Below are 22340 nucleotides of genomic sequence, written 5' to 3'. Positions count from 1 at the left end.
ACATTGATGTCTATCAAGGCTAAAGGTGGGTTAAAGTAATAGGACCACCAAATTCCAAGATTGAAGAAGGAATTGCTTGTTACTCTTACACAACCATCCCATTATAGAAGATATAACATCTCCTTCCATTTTCCACACAGGAACCTACAAAGTGAGGAGTTTGTAATCTTGAGAGGAGCAGAGGAAAACAACTTGTTACTCTAGTTAAGTCCCATCATACCCCTCTTTGATATACAGAGGAGTCTTCATCAACAATTTTTCTAAACATTCTGGGAGTGTGAGGTGATTAGGAGGGGCCAGGTTGTCAGACATCTAGGGGTACCTTTTTGTGTGGATGTCACTAATAAACAACTCTCTGAGCGGGCCATTGAAAGATTTATGGTGAAACTTAAAAAGTGGGAAGGTGTGAGAGTTTTGAATGCTTATATCATGTTCTTGGGTCCAGTGGTCAACTTTGGAAAAGCTCGGCGGAAGAGGATTATGAGCCTCATAAGGGACTTCCTTTGGAGAAATAAAGGCAATACAAAGAGGGTACCTACTTGGTTAGCATGGGATAAAACAAGCCTACCTAAGGCTGATGAGGGTTTGGGTATTCTGCATCTCCCTACTCACACTTCAGGATTGCTTTACTCTTACCCAAATGCTTATCCCAAAAAGAGAGAGTCACGTTCTAAAATCTAGATCTTATCAAAACATGAACATTGTGATTAGTTGGCTTAAATCCATCCCTCTTATAATTCATAAAATACATAATTGCTTAATCCACTTGGATGTAGAATACATAATTGCTTAATCCACTTGGATGTAAAACGATCCGCATGGCTCACCAAAAGGTTTTGGTGGTTGCATTGCAACCACGCCTAGCAGGAAGTTGCTGCGCAGTTCCATCCATCATGGGTATGTGCAATTCGCATCCCATCCTGCTATTGTTTCTCAGAAGCGTATACTGCGTGGCCGCCCTGACCTTGTGCTGCGTTTTTATTCAGGTATCTCTCGGGACTCCACGCACAAGAGGCGTGCCACAGGAGGGAAGAAGAAGACATGGCGCAAGAAGAGAAAGTAAGTGAATTGATAGGGTGCCCTATGAGGCTTTCTGGTTACGCCTGAAACTCTAGCTAGGGTTAGTGGAAAATGACCACTAGCGAACGTCATTCTGTGTTGCTGATCTTGTCTATGCCTTTGCAACCCTAGCGGTTAACTATGTAAAGTCTGTAAGTGCTTGAAACCCTATAAAGTAGCGCCTGTGTCTACGATGATGTCCAAAACACTAGCGTTCATCCGAAAATGACCTTGGCTAACCTTAGCAAAACGCCGGTAGTTTAATTTTGTTACCTTCTGTGTACGTATAACTGAGTCTGGATGCTCTGAGAACGCTAGGGGATCACGACTGTGTGTGATTGTTAAAACTTTAGCAGATTCTTGTCGTCCTAAATGATTTCTGTTATTAAAGATTTGAGTCTATGAATGCCGCATTTGTGTGATTGCTTACAATTGTCAATGATATTGCAGCAAACCCTATGTCGTCAATTCCTAGAGTATAACACAGTGCTTGTGTTGCCATTATCATAACCCAAACCCTGGTTTATCTGTTGTTAACAGTGTTCATGCCAATTAACACCTGTGTACATGATGATGACCCTATCAAATATGAGCTCGGGCGGCAGTCTGCCATGACCAAGCTGTCAAGCAACAAGACAGTGCGCAAGATCCGTGTGCGTGGTGGTAACTTAAAGTTCAGGGCTCTGTGCCTGGATACTGGCAACTACTCCTGGGGGTCAGAGGCTGTCACCCGGAAGGCTCGCATTCTGGATGTGGTTTACAATGCCTCCAACAATGAGCTTGTTCGCACCCAGACCCTTGTGAAGTCTGCCATTGTCCAGGTTGATGCCGCTTCTTTCCGCCAGTGGTATAGCCAGCACTATGGTGTGGACATTGGAAGGAAGAAGAAGGCTGCTCCTGGCAAGAAGGAGTCTGAGGTACCTCCTCAGATCCATTGTATTTGGTTTGTTTTTTGCAATGTATGTAGCTTCTCTGCTCATTTTTGCGGAATTATTCTTCATATGGCAATTTTCTGCCTCAAGGCTTGCACCTACATATGTGTTCCCTGTAAAGGTTACTGCATTGTTCTATAACCAGTGTTATTCTGATGTGTCACAGTGTCCCCAAAATGCGAGTTAAAAAAATGTTATTAATAGCTTGCCTACCTAGATTTGCAGTCATTCCATTTGCATGAGCCATTTTTTTGAGCAGTCTGAGGTACCCGTGGTTTGAGGGACCTCCATCACAAGACATTGATGAAAACCACAGCCACAGTGTCAAGCACATATGCATGCCACATCTGATTTTCCTGGTTTTGTCTTTCCTGGCCTGCCGTGGTAGGCCTCAGTGTTAGTTTTCCTTTGTATGTGTATAAAGAACATTGTAAATGACTTTTAACTGTTTAAATAAACTAAAATCTGTCTAGTGCTCTGCAGCCATCGATATTATGGTGCAGTCCCATTGATTGTATAGAGTTATACTGTAGCAATTGCCCACATCTATTCTTGTGACTATGGATCTTATTTATCCTGTGCCTTTACTGTTCTTATTTTTTAATAAAATAATTATGGCAGGCCTAGTGAGGATCTTATTTGTCCTGTGCTTTTACTGTTCTTGTTTTTCAATAGAATAATTATGGCAAGTCTAGTGTTTCCTACTGTTGCAGCCAATGATATTATGGCGCAGTCCCATTCCAATAAGCCTGATTGTATAGAGTTTTACTCTAGCAATTGCCCACATCTATTTTTTGTGATGTATCTTATTTATCTGTGCTTTTACTGTCTTTTACTGTTCTTGTTTTTTAATAGAATAATTATGGCAGGCCTAGTGTTTCCTACTGTTGGTTGGCTAGTGTGACTAACTGTGTATTGTGACCTTGTGTACTGAGTCCTGTATGTAGTACTGGTCTGCCATGCAGAATAGCAATATATTACCTTCAATTTTGTCACGGAAGTGTTCTAGACTGCTTCTTCAATGACATTAACATGAGTAGGTTTTAATTTTTAAACCATTCTGGTGGTATATGCTTGGCAAATCAGAGTACTAGAAGGTGATGTATGGTGTTTTAGGAGACGAGAGAGTGTCTTGGAAACAACCTCGTCATGAGACACGTACACCGGCGATGCCTGCTGTGATGTTCAGTGTGGATTGAAATTTGTTTAAGCTAATTTCTGCTGACCTTAATGGCATGGGTTAAGTTATTGTATGAAAGGTCATCCTGTAGACAAGTGGCTTAGAGAAGATGTAAAGGTGTCGGTATGCCTTCAGTCTGATTGTCTTTTTTCATTCATAGAAGCTTGAGGTTGTGTGTAAGACCCTTGTCTGCCAGATACCTGCAGTTAAGCAAGTCAGAGGAAATAAAAAGACACTGGCATCTAATCTAGCTCACTGCCCAACCATAGGGCTGATCAGGCTCACCCTTAACACAGAGGTTAGAAGCATTAGAGACATGGTTCCATGTGTCACCATTTGGTCCATCTCCATTTCTGGAGCCACTTCTATGGGATTGTCAGTCCATAGAGCGGCTAGATTTGTACAATGTTCACATGTGGCTAGGTTAGTGTCCCATGTGAAAGGGTCAGTCATCTTGTGTCACATGGACAGAACCAGTTTTGTGCCACCCGTGTATGACCAGTATTGTGCCATACATGGACGGGAGGCTGTTTTGTTGCCACCCGTGTATGACCAGGATTGCGTCTTACCCATGGGACTGTCATTCCATGGTAGGACTGATATTTGTGTCGAGCTTTGTCCATGGGATTGTTACTCCATAGGAAGGCCAGTGCCAAGATTTGTGTTTAGTCTATGGGACTGTCACTCCATAGGAAGATCAAGACTTCACATTTTGTTGCACCAATTTTGTGCCCGACAAGTTTCATTAAAGGGAGATTTCGCCCATTACATGTGCACATGCATTCATGTTTGCATGCATAAACTTGTTTTTGCATGACTTGTTTTTGTGTGTTTGCTTGCTATGACGTGCCAGTACACTGGACGAGGACGTCCCCAGTGTACTGTGGGTGTGCTGTTTGTTGACGAGTTGGTGTGGCCTGTGAACATGTGGTAAGTATTGTCTTTTTGGCCTTTCTCAAATGTAAAATCTATAAAGTAGTGTAAACCTTACTATTTATAAGGTTGGGTGTTCACACATATTTAAAATAATGACTAGACACCTTTTAATGTGGGTGCTCAAGGGTAAACCCTTAATTAAGTCCTAATAATATCTAGTACTCGTTGACTGTTGCAGTCTGCACCAACCAGGACCACATTAAAGGGAGATAGTCTTCTCTCCTTAGATTTGAATTTGAATCTAAATCAGGTACTTGTTTCTATAATTCAAATTGAGATAAGATTAAATTTAAATGTTATTTTTCTTAAGTCTTGTGTAGGTAATCATCACCACCGGTTTTCTTCACCATGGAAGGCCATTGGGATGGTGATCTTCCCCGTGAGTACCGTGACTGTGTCCTCACATTCAAAGGAGCCAGTGAAGGTCATTGGGATTTGAGAGAAGGTGGGAGCAAAGCTTACTTGGGAGCACCAAGTATCTCTCCCTCCGTGGTGCCTCACTCTGCCAGGTGTTAGTACGGGCGTGCCTGCTAGTGAGGGGCGGGTGTTCACCTAGTGAAGGTGGGAGATTACCTGTGATTTGGTCTACTTCGACAACTGATTCTTCGTCAACAAAAATCTTATTGTTTTCAATTGTATTCACTCCATGTTATGGAGAAATTTGAGGGGGAGGCCAGTCCTTTCCGGCCCAGTGATGGTGTCAAGTGTTCTTTGTCATTTCCAGATTTAATGTTGCAAGTATTGTTCCATTGTTTGTTTTAGTTAAGTGATCTAAAAATGTGTGTTTTATCTGCTGATTTGTAGGCCTCCTGTAGGGAGCGGTTACATTGGTATCAGAGTCCGGTCGTCTCTCTTTCTCAAGAGGAGACACGGTGTTTTGAGATCCGAAGTAAACAGAGACACTTGACTCAATGGACAGCCAAGGCAACCCTTTGGAAGTGCCAAATTCGAGAGGTCAATTGTAACTCGCGGCGGGACCCGGGGACTAGGGCCTTTGACACACTTATTGATACCATCAATGCGTATCAAAACACTTAAACATGGCCACAACCTTAACACATATCCATCATCACTTTGCATAAAACATAAAAGCTGGACAAAACATCCACAAATGCTGAAAATGGATCTTGCACATGTGACACCACATAGAGGCCGGAATGGGCCGACTCCCCCCCCTTGGAGTATTTTATTACCCAAGGAGAATAATATCATGTACAAGCTTTGAGGGTCTTACTCTCCCCATGGGAGATGCCGGATTATCCATATACAAATGCCATAACACAGCCCAACACGAGGCTACCAAGCCGGAACATAGGCTGTAGAAATGCCGAGCCAACAACATAATCTATATACCTCCGTGTGGGTACTGATTCTTTCCCAAAAACCACGGGTCCTCATGCAATAGAGCTGGTACAGCAAGTACAACTCTCCATTCAGCCAGTACAGCAGGTACAATGGTTGGTACAGTCGGTACAGTGGTTGGTATAGCCGGTACGGTGGTTGGTACAGCAAGTACAAATGCTGGTACAGCATGTACAGTGACTAGTACAGTTGGTATAGTGGCTGGTACAACAAGTACAGAAGCGGGTACAGCTAGTACAATGGGTGGTAAAGCAAGTACAACAAGTACAAGGATTGGTACAGCCAGTACAATGGATGGTACAACAGGTACAAAGGTTGGCACAACAAGTACAATGGCTAGAAATCATAATAAATGATTAAATACCCTTACCTTCAGTATTTCTTCGTAATGGAAGCCTCCAAAATAGTCCCCAACAGTCGGTATTCTTCATGGGCAGCCTTCAAGTGAGAGAGAAAGAGAGTAGCCATCATTAGGGCAGCCTGTAACGGTGGTAGAGGCTAGTGTGCAGCAAGAGAGCCTCTATTAATGAAGAGAGAGGGCTCCAATTTATAGATTTGGGCCTCCCATGAGCTAAAATGGCAAGAGAAGGTTACGATAACAAGTGGAGAGCCACACAATAGCTGAAGTGACAAGTGTGGGGCCACTTGTCTCACTTTGATCCCTTTTTCTAACAAGTGTCAGGCCACTTGTCTCACTTTGGTTCATTTTCTTGCCACATGTCCCAATCTAAGAGATGGGTTCTTCCATAATCTTTACCTCTAAAAATATCCCAACTGGTAGACATTTTGTCATAGGCACTTTGCCAACTCTTGGTATCTGCTCAATTCTAGATGTAATGACGCGAACAGAATTTCCATCGGAGTCGGACCAAAAATAGCAACTCTCTTAAATTTTAGGAGTGTGGTCCTTTGTATTCAAGGATAATCTCCCATTTTCAAAGCTTGTACTTTCCAAATATTAAAACATCCTGGAGTCCACCAGACCCCTTTCAGACTGGGAAATGTCCAGGCTGGTGACATCCTCCACAGCTTCTTAAAAGTTGTCCGCAACTTTAAGCTTCAAGCCATATATTCAAGATATAATCATGTCCCATCGATTGGGCGAGACGAGACAGTCTCAAAAATCCAATATAACTGAAGAATCCATGTCCCAAAGAAATGGGTGAGACTAAATAAGTCTCCATAATACCAATATCAAAATCATGTTCCAAGATAAATGGGCGAGACAAAAACAGTTCCATAAGTCCAGATATGATAATCATGTCCCAAGATAAATGGGCGAGACCATAAGTTCAGATATCATAATCCATGTCCCAAGTAAATGGGCGAGACAAAATAGTCCCATAAGTCCAGATATCATAATCCATGTCCCAAGTAAATGGACGAGACAAAATAAGTCTCCTGCCAACAAGACATCGGTCCACATGACCCTTGGCATAGACATAAGTCCCGTCATGTCCACTTTACCACTTGCACTCCGTGTTGGTACTCTGACCACACACCTTGGATGAGAGGTGGGCTCAAGTAACAAGATAAAACAATCACTCGCAGGCATAGATAACCTGGTGTTCCATAAGCATTTTTGCTACACATAGTTTATAGGCATTTTGGCCACCAATAGTTTGTAGGCATTTCGGCCACCAACTCACACTACCCTCTCAAGTGCCCATGTTCCCTTCCATCTGCTCTCTATTGTTCCACCCACACATGGTAGAAACAATCTTTAAGAGAGCACGTAGGACAAGAGAACACTACACAGGGTATGTTGTGCTTGTCACTACCCTTTGAAGTGTCCATGTTCCCTTCCATTTGCCCTCTATTGTTCCACCCTCACATGGTAGAAACAATCTTCAAGAGAGCACGTAGAACAAGAGAACACTACATAGGGTATGTGAATCATGAGTTTCATAAGTCCAATGCATCCCAAATAAAGGGAGCCAATAGGAATAATCCATCCCTGTAAAAGGGAGTCATAAACATAATCCATAAACTTGAGGATGGATCCAAATCCCTAGAAAAGAAGTCCAAGAATCCATAGACCTGTATACCATAATCCTTGTGTACCATAACTCTTACCACATACTCTGTGCTAACCACACACCTTGGAGTAGAGGTGGACTTTATCCATAAAAGCATCATATCCATGAGATATTCAAAGATTTCTTCTCTATAAACTCCGACAGATTCGTCCATAGAAATTGCTTGTGAAGCCCAATATCTATATAAATCTCGTCCAAGAAAGAAATCTCCATAGATATAATCCATCCCAATAAAGGGAGCCATAAACAATGTTTCCCTGAAACCATCTCAAGGCAAACAACACCACCTTTCTTCTTGCATGGCTATGCAAGGGTTAGTGAACATAAAAAATACTTCATAGTAAATAGCAAAAGCACCAACTTTGCAAACTTAAAGTATACTTAGCTTTTCTCTGCCAGGTTGGTCATGAAGCCAAAAGAAATATCTTGTCACCATATCCTTCAGATATCCTCAGATATCCTCAGATATATCTCCATATAGGTTGCCTGTAAGCTTGATAATATAATCCACAATATCCATATGGAAAGAGTGCCAAACGTGTGTACATAAAGTCAACTCCACATGTAACTCGCGGCGACGGTGCCCGGGGGACTAGGGCCTTTGACACACTTGTTGATACCATCAATGCATATTAAAACATTTAAACATGGCCACAGCCTTAACACATATCCATCATCACTTTGCAGAAAACATAAAGCTGGACAAAACATCCACAAATGCTGAAAATGGAGCTTGCACGTGTGACACCGCATAGAGGCCAGAATGGGCCGACCCCCCCCCCCCCTTGGAGTATTTTATTACCCAAGGAGATTAATATCATATACAACTAGTATAGCAGGTACAGGGGTTGGTACAGCCGGTACGGTGGTTGGTACAACAGGTACAGTGGTTGGTACAGCCAGTATGATGGTTGGTACATTAGGTACAGTAAGTACAAATGCCGGTACAACAAGTACAATGGTTAGAAATCATAATAAATGATTAAATACCCTTGCCTTCAGTATTTCTTCGCGATGGAAGTCTCCAAAACAGTCCCCAACAATATCAGTCCTACCATGAAGTGACAGTCCCATGGGTAAGACGCAATCGTGGTCATACACGGGTGACAGCAAATAGGCTCCCGTCCATGTATGGCACAATACTGGTCACACGGGTGGCACAAAAGTGGTTCCCGCCCATGTGACACAAGATGACTGACCCTTTCACTTGGGACACTCGCCTGGCCACATGTGAATATGGTACAAATCTAGCCGCTCTATGGAGTGACAGTTCCATAGAAGTGGCTCCAGAAATGGAGATGGACCAAATGGTGACATCCCCTCAGCTTCTAAACAGTTGACCTCAACTGAAAAGCTGCGAGTAATCAGTAAAATAACCCTCATCTACCCACTTTGCATCAATGGGCAAGTAATTCTTAAATTTCACAAGGTATCTCTTGGAAAGCTTCCCATGAGGGTAGCTCTCTCTCCTTGTTAAATACAATCTACTCTGGCTGGAGGATCTCCTCAAGCTCATCAATCTCGAGCGGATCTTCTGTGACAAGCTCGTCCGGATCTAGCTCCACATACTTCTGCAAAAGACTCACGTGAAAAGCATTGTGAATCTTCCAATGACGGGGTAAAGCAAGCATGTAGGACACTTCTTTGATCTTTTCAGTCACTTTGAAGGGTCCATAATATCGAGTAGAAAGCTTGGGATATGATCCCTCTTGTCCTAGCCTCTTTCGAAGCCTAGCTTTCTCAAATTTCAGCACTACCCAATCACCTTCCTTGACTTGTATGTCCCTTCTATGCTTGTCGGCAATCCTCTTATGCTTGTCTTAAGACCGTGCAATGGCTGTCCACACCTGAGCAAAGGCTACATCCAAGTCACGCACATACTCATCGGCTGCAGAAATATCATCCTTTGTACGAAGGATGGGTGACAAGATCACTCTGCCATAAATAATCTCAAACGGGGCCTTTCCCGTGGAGGCATGTACCGTGTTATTGTAGGCAAACTCTACAAGTGGAAGATAGTTCTCTCAAGCACTCTTTTGATTTGCCACATAACACTTCAACAAATCCAACACAACAGAATTTGCAACCTCACTTTGATCATATGTTTGGGGGTGATACGTAGATCAGAACTCAAGCTCAGTTCCCAGGTTGTCAAATAGAGCCCTCCAAAAGAGGCTCATAGTCCTAGGATCTCTATCCCCAACAATGGACTTAGGCATACCATGATGCTTGAATATGTGAGCAAGGAAAAGCTTCACCATATGATCGACTTTAATGGTTTTCTTGATGGACACGAAGTGAGCTTGCTTGCTAAACCTGTCAACTATGGTCCAAATAGCATCATTTCCATGCGGGGATCGAGGCAAGTCCATAATGAAGTCCATAGTAATGCTTTCCCATGGCTGCGAGGGAACAGGCAAAGGCTGAAGCAAACCTGGAGGCTTTTGCCTATCAAATTTCACTTTTTGGCAAGTAATACATGCGCGTACATAAACCTCAATGTCTTTACGCATGCTTTGCCAAAAGAAATATCTTTCTATCATGTGTGTCGTAAGTAAAATACCTCTAAGACCAACATAAGGTGGGACGTGACATTCCTCCATAACCTTTGGACGCATATCCTTCACCACAGAGAAGCAGTTATCCTTCATAAGATAACCCTCTTTGATCACATAAGAGGCATGCGAGTGACCAGCCATCAAATCAGTCCATATATGGAAAAAATCAGCATTCAAATGATATAAATTACGCATGGCAGTCAAGTCCCCATGTGAGGCCACTGAAACGGCAGCCACATATGGCCTCCTGGACAAGGCATCTGCCACTACATGCTTCTTTCCCGGAGTATGTATGATCTAAAAAAGGAACATAGAGAGAAAGTTTGTCATTCTCATTTGCTTCTCCGAAAGCTTTGTTTGAGATAGAAAGTATCTCAAGCTTTGATGATCTGTCTTGACTACAAATTCAGCCCCAAGAAGATAATGCTTCCATATTTTTAAGACATGAATTACAGCCAAGAGCTCTTTTTCATAAATGTCCATATGGATCTCGGCATCTCGCAATCGACGGCTCTCATAAGCAACTACATGACCCTCTTGATTTAGGACAACCCCTATACAATTCCCACATGCATCACGTTCCACCGTAAATGGCTTTTGCAAGTCGAGAACAATCAACACGGGCCCACAAATGATAGCATTTTTGAGTTGCAAGAAGGCATCTCGCTCATTCGAAGTCCATTTGAAGACGGCTTTCTTCTTTGTAAGATCATGTAATAGCAAGGCAATCTTAGCGAAATGCCTTATGAATCGCCTATAGTATGAACATAACCCAAGAAAGCTATGCACTTCATGTACATTTTGTAACTCTAGCCAATTCCGAATGGTTTCAATCTTGGCAGAGTCCATTCTTACACCATCTTTGGATACAATGTGTCCCAAATAGTGTATCTCTGAGAGAAAGAACTCACTTTTCTTAGCATTTATGAAGAGTTTATGCTTTCGCAACTCTTCAAACAGTGTAGCCAAATGAGTCTTATGCTCCTCCTCATTCCTGGAGAAAACCAAGATATCATCAAAGAATACACCTATGAATTTACGATGGGGTCGAAATATCATGTCCATCATACGGTTGAATGTTGTCAGGGCATTGGTAAGGCCAAAAGGCATTACCAAAAACTCATCCAATCCAAAAGCTGTCTTGAATGCGGTTTTATGGACATCTTGGATACCACACGAATCTGGTGATAGCCACTCTTTAAGTCTATACGGCTGAAACAAGCCAAGCTATCAAGCTTATCCAAGATATCATCTATGCGTGGGATTAGAAACCGGATCTTGATGGTGAGCTTGTTTAGAGCTCGATAATCCACACACATGCAGAATGATCCATCTTTCTTTTGAACAAGAAGCACAAGAGAACAAAAGGGTGAGGAGCTTGGCTGAACCAAACCCTTCTCCAAAAGCTCATTAACCTGCTTCATGATCTCCTCTTGTTGAGGAGTACTCACATGATATGCGGGTTTGTTAGGTGGAGAACTACCTAGCACCAGATCTATGCGATAATCCTCGGGCCTCTCAGGAGATAGTTCTCCTAGCAATGCATCGGCAAAACAATCTTTATATGCATTAAGAAAATTCAGCCTATCTTGAGTTAATATATCCACATTAACATGACTTTGTTCAATCTTGTCACGAACAAAAACCAAATACGCAGAAAGACTCTTTTTCATTGCCTTATTAATTTAGATGTGAGATACAACTGGGATGGAATCCCCTTCTTTCCCAACATCAATGACATGCATGCGACCTTTGTGCATAAAAGTGATCCTATTGGTTTTATATTCTTTACGGGGCTCAAGCCTATGATACCAAGGCTTACCAAACAATACACCACATCCATTCAGAGGAGCAATCAAGAAATGCTCATGATCCAAATAGCCCTGTATATGTATATGCAACTTCCCAATAAGAGGAGTCACTTGCACCTCTTTGCCAACAAAAGCGGCCTCTGCCTCAATCTGGGGTCCCATGTCCCCAATCTCTATGCCCAAGGCGGCTGCCAGCAGTGTAGAGATGAAGTTATCTGTCGCACAATCATCAAACATAAACAAGGCAGGCTGATCCTTGATTTGCCCCCAAGCTTTGCATACCACCCTCTCTTTGCCATCATGCTCAGTGCTACCTTGTACATCGGAAATGGCATGCACATTAGCCTTGGCAGGCTTCTCCTCTTGCTTTTGCTTGCGGGTAGGCATTGTCTAAACGTGTGCTCTTTACTACCACAAGAAAAGCATTTTCCCTCTTTTGCATATTGCTCCCTTTGCTCGAGAGTCGAGCCAAACTTAAGAGCAGATGCTATGAGCTGTTGAAGGGTGTGTTTTGGATGCAATTCGATGCCTGAACGGTATGCTGGTTACAACCTGGAGCGAAACTTCCTTTTCTTTTCATCTTTAGAGAATTGCATGAAGGGAGTAACCTCAAGCAAGACTTTCCAAAATTTGTTTATATATTGTTGCACACTCTCATTGTCTTTTTGCTCAAGTCTAACCCACTTTTTTGTGAGAGTTTGCTCCGCATTTGAAGGCAAAAATTGGGCATAAAATCTATCCTTAAACTCTTTCCAAGTACAAATGGGATCTTTGGTGGTCTTTTCAGTGATCCACCAATGGGCAATTGTCCCCTTCAAGAACATGCTTGAACTTTAGACTTCTCACTGAAGTCCTCATCACTAAAAGCAATGTCAAACTGAGCCACGAAAGCAAGCACCTTGGAGGCATCATACTCTCCATGAAAGACATCAAACTTCATGGACTTGTCTCCTGCCTTAAACTCCTTGAGCTTTTTGACATGTGATTCATGTTCTTGCCTCTTTCTCTTCCCTTTATCCAACGGAATAGTCCTCTCTAGTGGGGCTTCAAGAGCAACCAAAGATGTTTCACGATGCACAATGGCATGTGCATTATGAATCTGTGGCCGAGATGCATGTGACCTCCCTGAATGATGCAATGTCTCACCACGAGACAACTCAATGGGCAAAGTCTTTCGGCTTTTCTGTTTCCTCCTGTCCCATGAGGAATAGATACATGGCGAGAAGTGACTGATATCTCTTCCTTGTGCACAAAAGACCTCAACCGTTGAGATGTTGGGTCTCCATGCTTCAAACGAGATGGATTCTTGAACATTAACGCCCCATCCTCTCCTTCTTTGAGATCACCCTTTTGGATGAGATAGCAGAGTGCCAACTCCCTTGGCTTCTTGCCCACTTCACGAGCCATAGACTTAAAAGTCATATCCACCATAGCATCAGCTTTCCTTGCTTTAATGACACTTTGTATATGGGGATCTTCATGCAAAAATTTCAGCTCTTGCTCCTTTACCTGCAAAAGCTTCTTCATGTACTCCAATTCAGCCCTCAATGCATTGGGCTCATCCTCATGCATAGGCACTTTTCCACAGGATGACTGTCCCATCAAAGCACTGTCATAAACTCTCTCAAGAGGCTTGTGCCTTCCATGCAAAGCATTGAAATCGCGAGAGGCACTTGATTGATGTCACCAGCCTGGACATTTCCCAGTCTGAAAGGGGTCTGGTGGACTCCAGGATGTTTTAATATTTGGAAAGTACGAGCTTTGGGAATGGGGGATTATCCTAGAATACAAAGGACCATACTCCTAAAATTTAGGAGAGTTGCTATTTTGGGCCCGACTCCGATGGAAATTCTGTTTGCGTCATTACATCTGGAATTGAGCAGATACCAAGAGTTGGCAAAGTGTCTATGACAGAATGTCTACCAGTTGGGGTATTTTTAGAGGTAAAGATTATGGAAGGACCCATCTCTTAGATTGGGACATGTGGCAAGAAAGTGGACCAAAGTGAGACAAGTGGCCTGACACTTGTTAGAAAAAGGGATCAAAGTGAGACAAGTGACCCCACACTTGTCACTTCAGCTATTGTGTGGCTCTCCACTTGTCATCGTAACCTTCTCTTGCCATTTTAGCTCATGGGAGGCCCAAATCTATAAATTGGAGCCCTCTCTCTTCATTAATAGAGGCTCTCTTGCTGCACAACACTAGCCTCTACCACCGTTACAGGCTGCCCTAATGATGGCTACTTTCTTTCTCTCTCACTTGAAGGCTGCCCATGAAGAATACCGGCTGTTGGGGACTGTTTTGGAGGCTTCCATCGCGAAGAAATACTGAAGGCAAGGGTATTTAATCATTTATTATGATTTCTAGCCATTGTACTTGTTGTACCAGCCTTTGTACCTGTTGTACCAGCATTGATGGTATCAACAAGTGTGTCAAAGGCCCTAGTCCCCTGGTCCCCGCCGCGAGTTTCATTGGTATCAGAGCATAGGCTTTCTTGGAAGCGGAGGCTTCCTTCTATCAATAAGGAAGAGAAGATCTCAAGTGGGGACCACACTTACCATCATTGCTATTAAGCATGGCCAGCCACTTCATAGCCTATGAAGCAAGAGCATGAGCATGAGCAGTAGACAGCTTGTTGATCTAAGGATTTATGAATTCACAAAATTTTATCTTGGAAGTGTGGTGTCACCAGCCTAGACATTTCCCAGTCTGAAAGGAGTCTGGTGGACTCCAGGGTGTTTAAATATTTGGAAAGTACAAGCTTTGGGAATGGGAGATTATCCTAGAATACAAAGGACCACACTCCTAAAATTTAGGAGAGTTGCTATTTTTGGCCCCACTTCGATGGAAATTCTGTTCACGTCATTACATCTGGAATTGAGCAGATACCAAGAGTAGGCAAAGTGCCTATGACAGAATGTCTACCAGTTGGGATATTTTTAGAGGTAAAGATTATGGAAGGACCCATCTCTTAGATTGGGACATGTGGCAAGAAAGTGGACCAAAGTGAGATAAGTGGCCTGACACTTGTTATAAAGTGGATCAAAGTGAGACAAGTGGCCTCACACTTGTCACTTCAGCTATTGTGTGGCTCTCCACTTGTCATCGTAGCCTTCTCTTGCCATTTTAGTTCATGGGAGGCCCAAATCTATAAATTGGAGCCCTCTCTCTTCATTAACGGAGGCTTTCTTGCTGCACACTAGCCTCTACCACCGTTGAAGGCTTCCCTGATGATGGCTACTCTCTTTCTCTCTCTCTCTCTTGAAGGCTGCCCATGAAGAATACCGGCTGTTGGGGACTGTTTTGGAGACTTCCATTGCGAAGAAATACTGAAGGCCAGGGTATTTAATCATTTATTATGATTTCTAGCCATTGTACTTGTTGTACCAGCATTTGTACTTGTTGTACCTGCTGTACCAGCCATCATACTGGCTGTACCAGCCACTGTACCTACTGTACCAGCCACTGTACCGGCTGTACCAGCCCCTGTACCTGCTATACTAGTCATTGTACCTGCTGTACCAGCATTTGTACTTGCTGTACCTACTGTACCAGCCATCGTACCGGCTGTACCAGCCATTGTACTTGCTGTACCAGCCATTGTACCTGCTGTACCGGCTGAATGGAGAGTTGTAGTTGCTATACCAGCTCTATTGCATGAAGACCCGTGGTTTTTGGGGAAGAATCAGTACCCACACGGAGGTATATGGATTATATTGTTGGCTCGGCATTTCTACAGCCTATGTTCCGGCTTGGTAGCCTTGTGTTGGGCTGTGTTATGGCATTTGTATAGGGATAATCCGACATCTCCCGTGGGGAGAGTAAGGCCCTCAAAGCTTGTATATGATATTAATCTCCTTGGGTAATAAAATACTCCAAGGGGGGGGTCGGCCCATTCCGGCCTCTATGCGGTGTCACACGTGCAAGCTCCATTTTCAGCATTTGTGGATGTTTTGTCTAGCTTTATGTTTTATGCAAAGTGATGATGGATATGTGTTAAGGCTGTGGCCATGTTTAAATGTTTTAATATGCATTGATGGTATCAACAAGTGTGTCAAAGGTCCTAGTTCCCCGGGCACCGCCGCTGCGAGTTACATTGGTATTAGAGCATAGGCTTTCTTGGAAGCGGAGGCTTCCTTCTATCAATAAGGAAGAGAAAAGATCTCAAGTGGGGACCACACTTACCATCATTGCTATTAAGCATGGCTAGCCACTTTAGAGCCTATGAAGCAAGAGCATGAGCAATAGACAGCTTGGTCTAAGGATTTATGAATTCACAAAATTTATCTTGGAAGTATGGAGCTGGCTTTATGTGCACACGTTTAGCACTCTTTCCATATGGATATTGTGGATTATATTATCAAGCTTACAGGCAAGCTATATGGAGATATATCTCAGGATATCTTAAGGATATGGTGATGAGATATTTCTTTTGGCTTCATGGCCAACCTGGCAAAGAAAAGCTAAGTATACTTTGAGTTTGCAAAGTTAGTGCTTTTGCTATGAAGTGTTTTTGATGTTCACTAACCCTTGTATAGCTATGCAAGGAGAAAGGTGTTATTGTTTGCCTTGAGATGGTTTCAGGGAAACATTGTTTATGGCTCCCTTTATTGGGATGGATTATATCTATGGAGATTTCTTTCTTGGACGAGATTTATATAGATATTGGGCTTCACAAGCAATTTCTATGGACGAATCTGTCCGAGTTTATAGAGAAGAAATCTTTGGATATCTCATGGATATGATGCTTTTATGGATAAAGTCCACCTCTACTTCAAGGTGTGTGGTTAGCACGGAGTATGTGGTATACAGGTCTATGGATTCCTGGACTTCTTTTCTAGGAATTTGGATCCATCCTCAGGTTTATGGATTATGTTTATGGCTCCCTTTTACTGGGATGGATTATTCTTTTTGGCTCCCTTTATTTGGGATGCATTGGACTTATGGAACTCATGATTCACATACCCTGTGTAGTGTTCTCTTGTCCTACTTGCTCTCTTGAAGATTGTTTCTACCATGTGAGGGTGGAACAATAGAGAGCAGATGGAAGGGAACATGGGCACTTCAAAGGGTAGTGACAAGCACAACATACCCTGTGTAGTGTTCTCTTGTCCTACGTACTCTCTTTAAGATTGTTTCTACCATGTGGGTGGAACAATAGAGAGCAGATGGAAGGGAACATGGGCACTTGAGAGGGTAGTGTGAGTTGGTGGCCGAAATGCCTATAAACTATGTGTAGCAAAAATGCGTATGGAACACCAGGTTATCTATGCCTGCGAGTGATTGTTTTCAGGACTCCTTGTTTAGCCGCCCTGTGTAGTATTTCTCTTGTCCTAAGTGCTCTTCAAGATGTTGCTACCTTGCTTGGTAGAACATATAGCCAATGGTAGAGAATATGGGCACTGAAGTCGGGCCGGGCGTCAAGGCAGCTCCTTGGTGATCTACATCGACATACCATTGTTTTCTAAATGCTGAATTTCATATGCATTGGCATGGAGGATTTGGCAATGGATGCCCGTGAAGCTATGTATTGAATTTCTCCAATAGTAATACAATTTACTCAAGGGAGGGGTCGGCCGTTCCGGCTCATTGTGTGTCTCTTGTAAGCCCACCTCTCATCCAAGGTGTGTGGTCAGAGTACCAACACGGACTGCAAGTGGTAAAGTGGACATGACGGGACTTATGTCTATGCCAAGGGTCATGTGGACCGATGTCTTGTTGGCAGGAGACTTATTTTGTCTCGCCCATTTACTTGGGACATGGATTATGATATCTGAACTTATGGGACTGTTTTGTCTCGCCCATTTATCTTGGGACATGATTATGATATCTGGACTTATGGGACTGTTTCTGTCTCGCCCATTTATCTTGGGACATGATTTTGATATTGGTATTATGGAGACTTATTTAGTCTCGCCCATTTCTTTGGGACATGGATTCTTCAGTTATATTGGATTTTTGAGACTGTCTCGTCTCGCCCAATCGATGGGACAAGCTTAAAGTTGCGGACAACTTTTAAGAAGCTGGGGAGGATGTCACCAGCTTGGACATTTCCCAGTCTGAAAGGGGTCTGGTGGACTCCAGGGTGTTTAAATATTTGGAAAGTACAAGCTTTGGGAATGGGGGATTATCCTAGAATACAAAGGACCATACTCCTAAAATTTAGGAGAGTTGCTATTTTTGGCCCCACTCCAATGGAAATTCTGTTCGCGTCATTACATCTGGAATTGAGCAGATACCAAGAGTTGGCAAAGTGCCTATGACAGAATGTCTACCAGTTGGGATATTTTTAGAGGTAAAGATTATGGAAGGACTCATCTCTTAGATTGGGACATGTGGCAAGAAAGTGGACCAAAGTGAGACAAGTGGTTTGACACTTGTTATAAAGTGGATCAAAGTGAGACAAGTGGCCTCACACTTGTCACTTCAGCTATTGTGTGGCTCTCCACTTGTCATCGTAGTCTTCTCTTGCCATTTTAGTTCATGGGAGGTCCAAATCTATAAATTGGAGCCCTCTCTCTTCATTAATGGAGGCTTTCTTGCTGCACACTAGCCTCTACCACCGTTGAAGGCTTCCCTAATGATGACTACTCTCTTTCTCTCTCTCTCTCTTGAAGGCTGCCCATGAAGATTGTGCCGAGCTTTCTCCATGGAATTGTCACTCCATAAGAAGGCCCGTGCCAGGATTTGTGTTTTGCCTATGGGACTGTCACTCCATAGGAAGACCAGGACTTCACATTTTTGTCGCACCAATTTTGTGCCTGACAAGAAATTCTTGTACAAGTTTTATGAAAGGGAGATTTCGTCCATTACATGTGCACATGCATTCATGTTTGCATGTATAAACTTGTTTTCGTGTGTTTGCTTGCTATGACGTGCCAGTATACTGGACAGGGACACTCCCAGTGTACTATGGGTGTGCTGTTTGCTGACGAGTTGGTGTGGCATGTGAACAGGTGGTAAGTATTTGTCTTTTTGGCCTTTCTAAAATGTAAAATCTATAAAGTAGTGTAAATCTTACTATTTATAAGGTTGGGTATTCACACATATTTAAAATGACTGGACACCTTTTAATGTGGGTGTCCAAGGATAAACCCTTAATTAAGGCCTAATAATATCTAAGATTAAGGATTGCATGGGAAGAATACCCTCCAGCACTTGGATGGCGGGAAGGGGGTGGTTGATGGAAAGAAGGCGTCTACTTTACCCACCTACAGCACCTACCGGTTGCTGTGCTGTACCAGCCTCTGTACTCGCTTGGCTGCATCAGCACTTACCTCCAGTCTCTGAACCCACGTGGCTGTTGCATCTACACCTGTCTCCAGCCCATGTACCCGCCTGGCTGCTGCCTTTGTACCCGCTTGGCTGTTGCATCAGTACACGCTTGTGGTTGCTCCTGTACGCGCTTGTGGTTACTTCTACACCTGCTATCAGTACCAGCTGCTATTGTCCCTGTACTTATCATTAGTACCCGTTGACTGTTGCAGTCTGCACCAACCAGGACCACATTAAAGGGGAACAATCTTAGATCTGAATTCGAATCTAAACCAGGTACTTGTTTCTGTAATTCAAATTCAGATAAGATTAAATTTAAATGTTGTTTCTCTAAGTCTTGTGTAGGCAATCATCACCACCGGTTTCCTTCACTATGGAAGACCATCGGGATGGTGATCTTCCCCATGAGTATCCTGACCGTGCCCTCACATTTAGAGGAGCCAGTGAAGGTCATTGGGATTTGAGGGAAGCTGGGAGCAAAGCTTACTTGGGAGCACCTGGTATCTCTCTCTCCGTGGTGCTTCACCTTGCTAGGTGTTAGTACGGGCGTGCCTGGTGGTGCACGGTCTCGGAAGACCAGTGAGGGGCGGGTGTTCACCCAGTGAAGGTGGGAGACTGCTTGTGATTTGGTCTACTTCGACAACCGATTCTTCGTCGACAGAAATCTTATTGTTTTCAGTTGTATTCACTCCATGTTATGGAGAAAATTTGGCCTTGGGACCCTTGACACTTACATATAAATACTTCAAGAAATACAAACTGTATTGAGGGGGGGAGGGGGAAACAACGACACAGGTGCTCTATAGTGCTAAGTGGGCTTACCACAATTGTCAGCGAGAAAGGGACCATGACGCCAAATCCTTCTCGTGGCGCTTTTGCATGCGGTTAGAGCCACCCTAGAGCTTCCCCTACTCCATGGAGGGTATGAATGATATAAAGCTAGATGCTCCAGAATGGACTCCGTTGGCTAGGTGAGGGTACCCTCGATGGCCTCATTGCATCGAGCTCTCCAAATGTGCCATGCATCAATATTGCTGCAAATCTCGGATCTCACATCTTTGTCTAGAACATGGAGTCCAATGATTAGTGGATGGAGTTGGAACTGGCACTGCAGAAAGTCCCTACCCTCCTCATCATATGCCATGATGGCCTCTGTCTCAGTGGCCCAAGCAACTGTGCCCCATGTAAGGGGCCCGGTCCATAGTGAAAATGCAGAGAATCCATTGCTAAATCTGGTGAGCCTCCGTGCAATCCCAAAGACAGTGATGTTGGGATGCTTGGAGATGGCCACACCTCGAACAGGCTGCTGGCCTACCTCCTACGGCCAACCGCTAGGCTCCGGTGTGCTAGTGTCCACAGAAAGAGAATGATCTTTCGTTTCCGAAAACTGTCCCACAGTCTCTTCCAGGAATTCGAGAGAAACTGAGGAGGGAGGCCCTGAGATTGTGAGTGTCCAGCTGCTGTTGGAGTGCTCTGGACCTTTGGCATCTGAATCCTGGGGCCCAGCCATGCGGTGTAAGCAAAGAAGGGGGTGCCAGGAGCCTCCTCATTTTCATCTGGATCATGCCATGTCCATTCCCCTGCGTAAGAGGATGACCCTCCCAAATCCACAAATGCTAGAATCTCTTTCTGGCCACCTTGGCTGGTGGAGGGTCTATGTGCCACTCATGTGCATGGAAAGCAATCACCCTCACCCTCACCCTCACCCTCTGCAAGGTGCATCCACTGAAATCCTCCAAAGGGGGCTTTGCTCTCTCAAGTCTGCCATGAGGTCCGATAGAGAAGGTGAGTCCGTTCCTGGTTAACCTAACCTGAAATCACCTGCTAGGGCCTTGGGATGTAAGATCATGTTTCCTTAGTCTTTTTAACTCTGTCAACCTTGGCAGCCTGCTTGAAAACTTTTTAGAAAAACACTCTTTTCTATACAGTCTCCCCTTGAAACCTATGTATATTAAGGACCTCTTTGTGATTGTGTTCAGCATTGGAAGTTTCTGTTCTTGCTATATGATAAAGGTATTTTTTGTAAGTTTGTTGAACTGTTTGTTCATGACTACTAATTTCTCTCTTCTTAGGAGGGAGAAACCCCCGCTGGAGAGGAGGAGAAGAAACAAAGTAACCATGTAGTGCGAAAGATTGCCAAGCGTCAAGAGAGTCACAAGCTAGATTCGCATCTTGAGGATCAATTTGCTAGCGGACGTTTGCTTGCTTCTATAGCTTCTCGCCCTGGACAGTGGCAGGGCTGACGGGTGAGTCATAGCACTCCACAGCTTTCTGACATGCAGTTTGTTTCATGAAATAGGTTGTCCTCTCATTCAACTCTTGCTGTTTGCAGCTATATTCTTGAAGGGAAGGAGTTGGAGTTCTACCAGAAGAAGATCCAAAGAAAAAAAGGGAAAGGTGCTGGTGCAGCTGCCTAAGGAGAGTCCTTACTTGGGTTTATGTGAAGGCTGAGAGTGTTTTGTCACTGTCTGCTCCCAGTTAGTGGAGCCTGCAATTGCCTTTTATTGCAGTATGAACTTGGGAAACGCCACTTAGAAACTGTGGTCTCATGGCTATTTTTGTGGGGTGACATGAAAGCTGCTATGGCTGGACCATTAGCAGAGCATTTTTGGCATTATTTTTCTGTGATAAAACAGCTCTGTGAGTGGTTGCCTATTTATGTGGTGATTCCAAATGAAAAATGCCTTGCACTACAGCTCTCTGTGAGTGTATTTGCTGCCATATCTTACCTTGGTCCTCTTCTGTGTTCCTACAAGTATCCCTGTGGATGCTCGAGAGTGCAGCATGTTTGGTACTTAGTCGACCATGTGTACATGATGACTTCATGATTGAGACTGCGGAAACTAACATGCCCAGGCATGGTGAAAGAATCCTGCATTCAATGGTGTATACTCCACTGGATAACCGCTATTAAGGTAGAGATAGGTCCCTTTCCTGCCATCTGGCCCACTGCACTGTCTGATATGCTGCTCTAGTGAATTGTGGGTGCTAAGGCTCTATACAGCCTGTGGTACTGTGCTTATGCAGGCCATACAAGGACCTTACCTCTGAAGTCGTGTAATATCTACATGTTGGAGGGAAAGGGTGGATGAATCCAGCTACTGTCCCGTCTTCTAAGAAGGGTAGTATTGAAAAAGCAGTTCGGGTGGTGGGTGTCTTACATGAACAATGGTCAGCCATGCCCAATA

The 22340-nt window shown here is 43.7% G+C and overlaps 1 pseudogene across 1 annotated transcript; it reads left to right on the top strand.

Moving 5' to 3' along the window:
* Positions 1 to 776: 776 nt before the first annotated feature.
* Positions 777 to 21825, top strand: LOC147615067 (small ribosomal subunit protein eS8-like; annotated as a pseudogene). Its single transcript, XR_015262701.1, has 5 exons — positions 777 to 897; positions 987 to 1057; positions 1644 to 1976; positions 21225 to 21398; positions 21485 to 21825. The product of XR_015262701.1 is annotated as a small ribosomal subunit protein eS8-like (transcript).
* Positions 21826 to 22340: the final 515 nt, after the last annotated feature.

Source organism: Cibotium barometz, chromosome 40 (assembly GCF_041138505.1).
Source record: "Cibotium barometz isolate CiBa-2024 chromosome 40, ASM4113850v1, whole genome shotgun sequence".
NCBI lineage: Eukaryota > Viridiplantae > Streptophyta > Polypodiopsida > Cyatheales > Cibotiaceae > Cibotium > Cibotium barometz.
The sequence above is the reverse complement of the archived record's forward strand: the minus strand, read 5'-3'. Positions and strand labels throughout refer to the sequence as shown.